This window comes from Arachis ipaensis, chromosome B07 (genome assembly GCF_000816755.2).
Source record: "Arachis ipaensis cultivar K30076 chromosome B07, Araip1.1, whole genome shotgun sequence".
NCBI lineage: Eukaryota > Viridiplantae > Streptophyta > Magnoliopsida > Fabales > Fabaceae > Arachis > Arachis ipaensis.
In genome coordinates, this window is record NC_029791.2 from 122832777 (window position 1) to 122842992 (window position 10216).

The following is a 10216-nucleotide window of genomic DNA, read 5'->3' on the forward strand; positions in this document are numbered from 1 at the left end:
ATTAAGAGCTTCTTAAGTTTGAATTTTTATTTTTTATTTTTTATTTAGAATTTTGTTAAAAAAAATAAAAACATAATTTTATTATTTTTATTTTTTTATAAAATTCTAAATACAGAAAATTTTAAAATAAAAATAAAAAATAAAAACTGAGATGATGAAGAAATGATGAACAAGAAAAGAGAGAAAGAGAGAGAAGTGAGGAAGAGAGAGAGCTATTCTATTGAGTGACTTTGAATTTGTATTTTCTTAACTTAATTTTAGTTTACAGGTTTGTACTATATATACAGGGTTGTTTAACAGATTCTAACTAATTATGCTGAGTTGGACATACTAATAAACTCACTAACTAACTTTGTGGTTACTGCACATGCTTCTCACTCTCGTTGCTTCTATCATCATCAATCCTACTACTTAATATTCTTGTTGACGCTTTTATTACTAACATTAGCCCTACTATTGAGACTTCGATCATCAACTCTGCCTGAATTCTCTGCGCTCTTTTCATCAGTTCTGCTCCATGGGATCTCTACATTTTTTTTCCACAATTCTCAACTTTGATATGAAATTCATTAAGGCTAGGCTTGACTGTAATTTTGTTAGTATATCTGCAATTTGGTCTTGTGAAAAAATGTGTTGAATGTCTATCTTCTTTTATGTTATGTAATCTCGAATAAAGTACAAATTAAGCTCAAAGTGTTTACTTTTTCTATGCGAAACTGGATTGGCAGTGAGACTTGGTTTCATGGTGCATATGACTTGTATTTCACTAAACAAGTTCTGAACCCATATTATTTCAGTTAGACTAGCAACTATTCCTCTATATTCAGTTTCTGTAGAACTTCTTGACACCATATGTTGTTTTCTATTTGACTAAGAGATTAAATTTGGACTAAGATATATGCAAAAATCACTAGCAAAACTTTCTGTCATCTATGTCATTGCCCCAATCTGAATCACTAAAATCATAGATTCTGAACTCATTTGACTTCTGAAACCTCAACTTGAAGTTGACTGTCCTAGCTAGGTACCTTAGGATTTGCTTCACAACTTTCCAATGACTTTCAAGAGGCTTATTCATGAACTGACTTACTTGGTTTATTACATAAGAAATTTCAGGTATTGTGATGGTTACGTACTATAGGCCTCCAACAATTGACCTATAAAGTGTTGGTTTTTGGAAAATCTCTCCCCCAAATGTTGACAGTTTTTTACTTGAAGCCATTGGTGTTGGCATTGCTTTTGCATCCTACATTCCTGCCTTGATGAGTAGCTCTTTAAAGTACTTAGTTTGGCACAACATCATTTCACAATCATTTTTTTCACTGTTTCAATTCCCAGGAAGTAATTCATTTCACCTAGATCCTTTAGAGAGAAAGTTGAGTTGAGCTGGCTTATTAGAGTTGAGATTTCATCTTGGCAGTTCCTTGTCACTAGTATATCATCGACATAGACAAGTATGTAGACGACTGATTTCATAGTGAATCTAGTGAATAAAGACGTGTCTGATCTTGTGTTGCTGAAGCCAAATTTGTTGAGAGTTTGCTTGAGTTTAGTAAACCATGCATGGAGAGCTTGCTTTAACCCATACAAAGATCTTTGAAGCTTGCACACATGATAGGGCTGAGTTGGTGAAAGAAAGCCTTCAGGTTGAGACATGAACACATCTTCCGCTAAGTCTCCAATTAGAAAGTCGTTGTTGAAGTCGAATTGCCTTATTTTCCACCCTTTTGTTAATGCTAAACTCAACATGATTTTGACAGTAGATGGCTGAACTATTGGACTAAACACTTGGTTAAAGTTTACTCCTTCTTTTTGGTGAAACCCTTTGGCAATAAGTCTTGCTTTATACTTTTGAATTGTTTCATTTGGGTGTTTCTTTATTCTAAACACCCATTTGCATCCAATGGTAGGGGCAGTGTTAGGAGGGGATTTTGGAACTAATTTCCAGGTTTGGTTTCTCATAAGCGCTTCATACTCTTCCTCCATTGCTCTTTTCTAGTGATGGCTGCTTAATGCTTGCTCAACAGTTTGAGGTACACATTAAAACATATCTGGTGATGACATTTGTTTTACCACTGCAGCATATGTCTTGGGCTTTACAATCCTTGACTTGCTTCTTGTTTGTATCGAGTGTAAATTAGTTGTTAAAGCAGGATTAGTAGGAATATTAGCAGCCAAATGATTAATAGAATCAGAATTATTAGATACAGAGTTAGTATAACAAATAATGGTGCAAATATGTGATTGGCATCATTGGAAGTGTCATGTAATGAATGCAATGCATTGTGAGATGAGTGAGGTGGGTTGGGTGGGTGAGGATGTTGTTGGGCTATTTGTAGTTGGGTTAGTTTTGGTGGTGGTTGAGGCTCTTGATGAGGTTGGGGGGTTTGAGATGATAAAGTTAGTGAGGTTTGGGAGTGGATGGAGTGTTGGATGTTTGTGTTGGGGTTGGGGTGTTGCTGGTACTTGTTGTGGTTGAGAGTTGAACAACTGGCTGTAAGGAAATTCCTGCTCATTGAATTTGACATTTCTTGAGATAAACTCTTTTTCATTAGGTGAAAGATATTTGTAGCCTCTGTGATCTGTGACATAGCCTATAACGATATATTTTTGGGATCTATGGTCAAATTTGTGGGTATTATAGGGTCAAAGAAGTGGGTAGCATGTGCATCCAAATGGTTTGAGTAGGTAGTAGTCAGGTTTGGTTTTGGTGAGGGCTTCAAGTGGTAATAGGTTGTTAAGAGTTGAGGTTGGTATTCTGTTTATTAGATATGTGGCTATGAGGGTGGTTTCATCCCAGAATGTTAGAGGGAGGTTGGCTTGGGCTAGTAAGGTTAAAGTGCTTTCAGTGATGTGTCTGTCTTCGTTCAACCATGCCGTTTTGCTGATGAGTGTAGGGACAAGTGAGCATATGTTGTATTTCATTTGCTGCCAGAAATTGTTTAAAGCTTGACGACAAATATTCACCACCATTGTCTATCTGTAGAGCATTGATTTTCATACCTGTCTTGAGATCCATAGCTGTTTTGTATTGCTAAAATGCAGTAAAGGTTTGAGACTTTGCTTGTAGCAGATACGTACTTGTATACCTGGTTTTAACATCAATGAAGCAGATGTAGAACCTAAAACCTGCTCTACTATAAACAGGTGCTGGCCCCGAAATGTCAGAAAAAATTAGTTCTAAAGGTTCATATGTTGTATGGGAGTTAGGGTGGGGTAATTGATGGATTTTGCTTATGCATCAAGCATTGCATAAAGATGGATCAAGGCTTTCTTTATTTATTGAATCAGAAATGTTACATTATTTCATTACAAGTTTAGTCACCTTTTTTTTATGGATGACCTAATTTTCGATGCCACAATTGAGCTATAAGACTTACATTTTTACAGCTAAGATATGCAACAATGCTATTAACTAGACAAAACACATTATTAATAGACTTAACAGTAGTGTTTGAAATAATAACTTTAACAACTGAATTGTTAATTTGTTGTGTGTTCTTGGACTCTGTGTATAATTCCATCACCATTAGGCTTGGCAACTTTATTGGCTTGTGAACTTAAGCAAGCTTCTGTAGCATAATTCCTATTATTGATTGGATTTTCAATGAGGTTTCTTCTATCTTCAACATTTATATTGTGACATGTTGGGTTAGCAGAAAAGGTATCTTTGGTTTTGATATTTTTGGGAATTATTTGGACTCCTTCAAACTTGTACAGCTCTTCTTTAAGTAGTCCTTGAAGAAAAATCTTTTTGGTTATCTGACTTTTACATTGCACAAGTAAGACCAGAATTCGAAGATCACACAATTATCTAGGGCAAATTTAGCTACACCAACTAGATTCTTGGAGATAGTAGGGACATGTAGAAGGTTTTTCAGCTTAAAAGGTCTATTAGACAATGATGCATGCATTAATGAATTTCCAACATGTTCAATTTTCATACCTTGGCCATTACCTCCATAGACTTGCTCTGCACCTTCATAATCAGATCCCATGATGAGATTTCTTTGGTCAAATGTGATGTGGTGGGAGGCTCCAAAGTCAGGGTACCATGCTATATCTGGAACTGTCAAAAGCAGTGCAAGGAATGCTTGTGGATTGGGAGATGATGTTCTTGAATTCTGCATTTGTGGCCTCATTCCTGGGTAGTTTTGTTGAGTGCTTTAATTTGTGAGCTCAAACCATTGTGAATGCCACTGATGGTGGTTGTATTGTGTATGTTTAGTGGTTGCATTTGTTGATTCATGAATTCCTGACCAAATAATTGGTGAAAGCATTGCATTACTGTATGGTCAACCTTTCTACAAAGTTGGCATTGAGGCTTGCTGCCTTGCCACCAAGATGCTCTTCCATCACTTCTAAAGTAACCTCTGCCTCTGGTGCCTCGGAAGCCTCTTCTGCTACTATGGTTGTTGTAGCTATTGTAGTTTATTTCTTGCGATCTTTCTTGACTCTCATCTCTTTATGCTACATTTGCTTGAACCAGTCTAATCTCTATTCTTTTGAATCTGTCTAGCAGTTCTTCTTGTGCTAGCAGTTGTAATTCGAACTCGCTTTCAGCATTTGGTCGATTTTGCTGTTTGCCATTGTGATGAAGGTGTTATATTCTTTATTGAGTCCTCCTAGTACAACTTCGATGTACTTTTCACTGGAAAGTGATGCTCCTAGTGCGTTTACTGCGTTTGCTATTTGGTTGATCCTGGCCATATACTCGATGACTGTTGAACCTTGCTTCTTGAACGATTTCAGCTGCATTTTCAGTTGTTTGATTTTCGATTTAACTCGATCTTCAAAGTACTCTTCAAGAACATTCCAGATCTGATATGTGTATTCATACTGCACCACTTGATTGATGAAGTTTGACTCCATGGATGCTATGAGCCACGCTACAAGCCATTGGTCTTGGATCTCCTATTCTGCGTATTCTGAAGTCTCTATTCCACGGCTTCGATATGCTTCTGAGGTGAACCTGACTGGGATCTTTTTTGGATCTAGGTGATTCTGTAGTTTGTTAACTTTGATGCATGCTAGCACTTGCTTCTTCCACGCTTTGAAATTGCTATCGTTGAGTTTTATGGCCGAGAACGCAGCGAAGGCATTCTAACTGAGTGGGCTCGATAGAGCTCTAGTGATTGGCGTGGTGTTGTGGTTGTTGTCTATGAATCTTCATCTCTGATACCATGAGAGGTATCAGAAATTGTGATGATGAAGAAATGATGAAAAAAAAAGAGGAAGAAAGAGAGAGAAGTGAGGAAGAGAGAGAGATATTACATTGAGTGATTTTGAATTTTATTTTCTGAACTTAATTTTAGTTTACAGATTTGTACTATATATACAAGGTTGCTTAACAGATTCTAACTAATTGTGCTAAGCTGGACATACTAACAAACTCACTAACTAACTTTGTGGTTGCTGCACATATCTAACTACACATGCTTTTCACTCTCACTGCTTCTATCATCAACATAAATAGAGAGAGTGAAATGTCTAAAGCTAGCTATGAAAATGAAAAACAATTGTGATATACATGTTCATTTAATAAGTATTTGACCCTTTTAACCATTTAAAGCAACTTGAAAAGCAAAAGTCTTCAAAAATAGACCGCTTAAGATTCTTTTAGAAAAATTAAGTTTAATGAGGATAGAAAAAAGATGAACTTGTACCTATATAAATAGGGTTATATCTTATAATATGAGGTAAAACACACCTTACAAACATAATAAAATCGTATGTTTATACCCTGGTAAATGTTGGAAAAACTCAACAAAGGTTTAAAGAAGAACCTGTCTAACAACAGAAACACAAAAAAAAAAAAAATTTCACAACCTGTGCGATTAAATAGGCAATACAAAAGATATTCTAAGCAGCAAATGTAATGACAGAAATTAAATAATCAGACATCAGAATTTTAACGTAGGAAAACCCCAAAAGAGGGACAAAAAACCCACGGGACCTAGTCCAGTAAAATCTTCCACTATCAAAATAATGGGTACATAATCAGTCTTCCTAGTAGCACTAGGGCATCTCAACAATCAACAAAATACATCATCAAAACGGATGGAATCAACATAAATCCTCCACAAAGTGGGTATCTCAAATCAGGCAAAAGTGAAGGCAATACAACTAACAAGTTATATCCTAATGTTCATCTCTATACCAGGATTAACATACTAAAATTTCATAAAAAATGGAGCAAGTTTACCAGCTCAATCGGATTAAAAATGGCTTGCCCTTTTCCCCCGAATTTTCTTCTTCTCCAACGCCGAAACCACGCTGCTTCTTTTCTTTCATTCAAAATGAATGAGGCTTCCCTTCTCTCTCTCTCTCGGTGGCTTAAACCCACTTTCTTTTATTTTATTTGTTTTTTTTTTTGTTTTAAAAAGTTGTGGGCCCCACTTGAGGTTGAGGACTCACCAACAAATCTCCCCCTCATCAACTCAAGTGGGGATAGGCTGCTCCACCAAACCCAACTTCTCTTTGCAAGAATCAAACTTCACTACAGGTAAACTCTTAGTCATCATATCTGAACCATTATCATCAGTATGGATCTTCTTAAGTTCATATGACTTCATCTCAAGCGCTTGATGTATCCAATGATACCTCACCTCTATGTGCTTCGATCTAGAATGAAACGTCGGATTCCTGCTAAGATGGATAGCACTCTGACTGTCATAAAATAACATAAACTTCTCTTGATTGATGCCTAACTCTTGTAGAAATTTCTTCATCCACAAGGGATCCTTAGAAGCTTCAACAACAACAATGTATTCTGCCTCTGTAGTAGACAAAGCAACACATTTCAGAAGTCGAGATTGCCACGACACAGCTCCCCCTGCAAAAGTCATCATATAACCAGAAGTAGACTTCCTTGAATCAAGATCCCCAGCCATATCCGCATCTGTGTAACCATCCAACACAGGTTGGTCACTCCCAAAGCATAAACAAACTCTGGAAGTACCATTAAGGTATCTAAGAATCTACTTCACTGCTTGCCAGTGTTCCTTGCTAGGATTAGAGAGGAACCGACTAACAACTCCAACGGCATGAGCAATATCCGGCCTGGTGTAAATCATAGCATACATCAAACTGCCAACTACAGATGCATATGGAATCTTCTTCATTTCTGCTTTCTCTTTCTCACTTGTAGGACATTGCTGCGAACTCAGCTTGAAATGACTAGCAAGTGGAGTATTAACAGGTTTAGAATTACTCATGCTAAACCTCTCTAAAACCTTCTCAATATACTTCTGCTGCGACAACCACAGTTTCCCATTCTTCCTATCACGAGTGATACTCATGCCACGGATTTTCTTTGCAGGACCCAAATCCTTCATAGCAAAAGATCTGTTCAAGTCTTTCTTAAGACTTTCAATCTTTTTAGTGTCATGACCAACAATTAACATGTCATCAACATAAAGCAAGAGAATTATAAAATCACCATCAGAGAATTTCTTAACATATACACAATGATCAGAAGAAGTCTTACTATACCCATGACCTTCCATGAAGGAATCAAACTTCGTGTACCACTGCCTTGGCGCTTGCTTCAGCCCATATAAGCTCTTCTTCAACTTGCATACAAGGTGCTCCTTTTCTTTAACCTTGAAACCCTCTGGTTGCTCCATATAAATTTCTTTATCTATGTCACCGTGAAGGAATGCAGTCTTCACATCAAGCTGCTCAACCTCTAAATTCAAACTAGCTGCCAATCCAAGCACAACTCGAATAGAGGACATCTTCACAACTGGAGAGAAAATATCCACAAAATCAATACCTTTCTTTTGCTCAAAGCCTTTCATAACCAATCGAGCTTTGTACCTTGGCCGTGAGACATTTTTATCTGCTTTCAATTTGAACACCATTTATTTTTGAATGCTCTCTTACCCTTCGGCAACTTCACCAATTCAAACGTATGATTCTCATGCAAGGATTTCATTTCTTCTTGCATGGCCTTCAACCAATCTTCCTTATGCTCATCAGACATAGCTTCCTGGTAGCTCTCTGGCTCTCCAGTCTCAGTGTTCATCACATACTCACGAGGAGAGTATTTTTGAGAAGAATGACGCTCTCTAGTAGATCTTATCAATTCAGGCTCAACTGGTGGTTCAAGTGGAACTTCAACATCTAGTAGAACTTCTGCATCTGGCACCTCAGGTTGAGGTGTAGGTTCATCATGCAAATCATCACCATCATTATCAACTTGTACATCTCCCCCATCAACAGAAGGTCTAGTGGAAAGACTAAATTCATCATTAGCAGAACGTCTAACAGTTATTGTTGGCTTATCTGTCTTCTCAAGATCTTCAATAGTTTGGTCTTCAAGAAAAATCACATCTCGGCTTCTAATTATTTTCTTGCTCACCGGATCCCATAATCTGTAACCAAAGTCTTCATGACCATAACCAATGAAGATACACTGCTTTGACTTTCCATAAAGTTTGGACCTTTCATCTCTTGGGATGTGAACAAAAGCCCTACAGCCGAACACTCGCAAGTGACTATAGGAGACATCTTTTTCTCTCCAAACTTTTTCTGGAATATCACCATTTAATGGAACTGAAGGAGAAAGGTTGATCAAATCTACTGCAGTCCTCATCGCTTCACCCCAAAAGGATTTAGGTAACTTTGCATGAGAGAGCATACACCTGACTCTGTCATTGATAGTGCGATTTATTCTCTCTGCAACTCCATTATGTTGAGGAGTCTTAGGAACCGTCTTCTCAAGCTTGATCCCATGTTCTTTACAATACTCTTCAAATGGACCCCTATATTCACCACCATTATCTGCTCGAACACATTTCAATTTCCTTCCTGTTTCTCTTTCAACACTTGCATGAAAGTGTTTGAAGATTCCGAGCACCTGGTCTTTAGATTTCAAAAATAAAAGCCCACACTTTTCAAGAATAATCATCAATAAAAGTAACAAAATATGATGCACTACCTAGTGTCTTAGCATCCATAGTGCAAACATCAGTGTGAACTAAATCTAGAACATGTGATCTCCTATGAGGTCCAAAATTATGAAATGATACTCTAGCATGTTTTCCAACAAAATAATGAGTACAAGTATTTTAAGTTGTACCTTTCACTGGGAGTGCTTCTTGGCTAAGACGCTTAGTTCTTTCTCGTTCAAGTGACTAAGACGTATATCCACAAATCAGAAGAGGAATCATCAGCTACATTCACCTCTTCTTTGCACAACTTTGCTTGCAACCGGTAGAGAGTAGTGAGACTATTGTCTTCTCTAGCAACAATGAGAGCCCCTTTAGTAATCTTGTATTTTTCACTACCAAAGGAAGTACAATATCCCTCTTGATCCAATGCCTTCACTGAAATGAGATTGAACCGCATATCTGACGCATGCCTAACATTCTTCAACTGCAACTTGTATCCTATGTTAGTTTCAAGCCACATATCACCCATACCAATGATATCACACACTCCTTTATCTCCCAATTTGATCTTGCCAAAATTTCCAGCAGTATAAGAAGTGAAAAATTCACGCCTCGGAGTAACATGACATGAGGTACCAGAGTCCATAATCCAAGTGGAATCATCACAGACAATATTCACATAATTTTCATAATATGTGATAAGAACATCTTCATAAATAATAGTAGCAGTTTCTTTATCACTATCTTTACCTTTGTCTTCGTTTCTTACCCTTGATTGTTCTCTTTTTAAGAACATATAATACCTCTTGATATGCCCCGGCTTGCCACAATGGTGACAAATGAACTCCTTTCTAGGCTTGTACTTTCCTCTTGACTTGCTTTGACTCTCTGACTTGTTAAAACTGTGAGGTTTTCTACTTTGACTTCTCTCCCGTGACTTTGAAACAAGTGCTTCTGACTGGGAGGAGGCATTAGTCAAATCTCGCTCTCTTCTTCTGGCTTCTTCATTCAACATGCTCTCTTTAACCATTGCTAACGTCAACTTCCCGTTTGGAGCTGAGTTAGTTAGTGTCACAACTAGAACTTCCCAACTATCAGGCAAAGAGCTCAACAACAACAAGGCTTGCAACTCATCATTCAAAGTGATTTCATCATTTGTCAGTTGATTCACCGTCTCTTGAAAAATGCTCATCAAGTGCTCTGGTATTGATTTACCTTCAGTATACTTCATATTAACAAGCTTCCTAATCAAGAATGCTTTGTTTTTCACATTCTTCCTCTCATATAACTCCTTCAATTTGTTCCACATCTTCTCGGTA